The following is a 1,184-nucleotide window of genomic DNA, read 5'->3' as shown; positions in this document are numbered from 1 at the left end:
GTCGGTCTGCATCATTGCTTATATCTTATCTCGGCAGCTACATTACATAGCGAAGTAAACCTGTGCCCATATTTGTCCCATACATCGTTGCGGTGTTGCACACTGCTCCATTCTCAGTTCTGTGTGAATTTAAAATAAGCTGTGTTACATGATACATAAATTATTATCAAAAAATAAATAAATAATTGAAAAATACACTTTCTCTTTTTCTTGCCACCAAATGTTTACACATATAAAATATGTTTGCAAGTATATAACAAAATAATCCTTAATCTTTTGCAATTTGAATTAAATTCCGGTTTTAATATTAATGTATTTGAAGAAGAAGGAAGATGATGATGCTAACTGTGATCAGCGTTACATACCTACGGCTCAAAACAGCATCGGACCGCTCTTGGACGACATAAGTTACAATCCGAATGTATTAGGTTACACTTAACAGTAACTTGCTGGAAGAGAAGACACACCTTTTGTTATCACCATTCAAAGAGTTAAACCACATCGATGGCAGCATCAGCATCCTGTTGGACAAGTTAGTCTGCGACGTCTGCGTTTCTTATACCTTTAGGTACCTGGTCTAGGCTATATAGCGGCTTAATTCTTAAATAAAACAACATAATCCGGTGGTAATTTAATTCTCTGGACACCGCGCCACTTTAGTGGGTACTTACATACATACATAACTCTGACCATCCCATCTAGGATAACTTTTATCGAACAGTTACTGATGTCAGTACTAGTATTGTTTACCAGTTAAACATTTGCCTCGGCTTATCTAATCGAGCTGCCGATAGCTTGCGACCCGATTACTGTGCCTATACGTGATAACTTCTCTCCTCACCTGTTCTATTTAACGCCAACACTTATCTATTGGCGCGCAGGTTACCTAGAACTATGCAATGATTCATTCTCTCAAAGAAAAGTTTATTTTCTGTAGGCTAAGCGAGACTAGGAATGAATTCCAATTTAAAACAGTCAGTGATGAAACTAACTACTGATATTGAGTAAAAAAATCCCGCTCTACTCTACTTTGCTACTTTTGTAAGCTACGCCGACGGAAAAGGTAGCTAAACCTTTATTCTATAGACTTCTCTTTACTTAGAAGTAAATTGAATTGTCAAAAAAATTGGTTAGCTCTTAACCAATAAAGGCCTACCTATGCCTAAATACACATTTAGTTATCT

This window comes from Cydia amplana, chromosome 13, assembly GCF_948474715.1.
Source record: "Cydia amplana chromosome 13, ilCydAmpl1.1, whole genome shotgun sequence".
Classification (NCBI taxonomy): domain Eukaryota; kingdom Metazoa; phylum Arthropoda; class Insecta; order Lepidoptera; family Tortricidae; genus Cydia; species Cydia amplana.
This window is presented reverse-complemented; position numbering follows the sequence as displayed.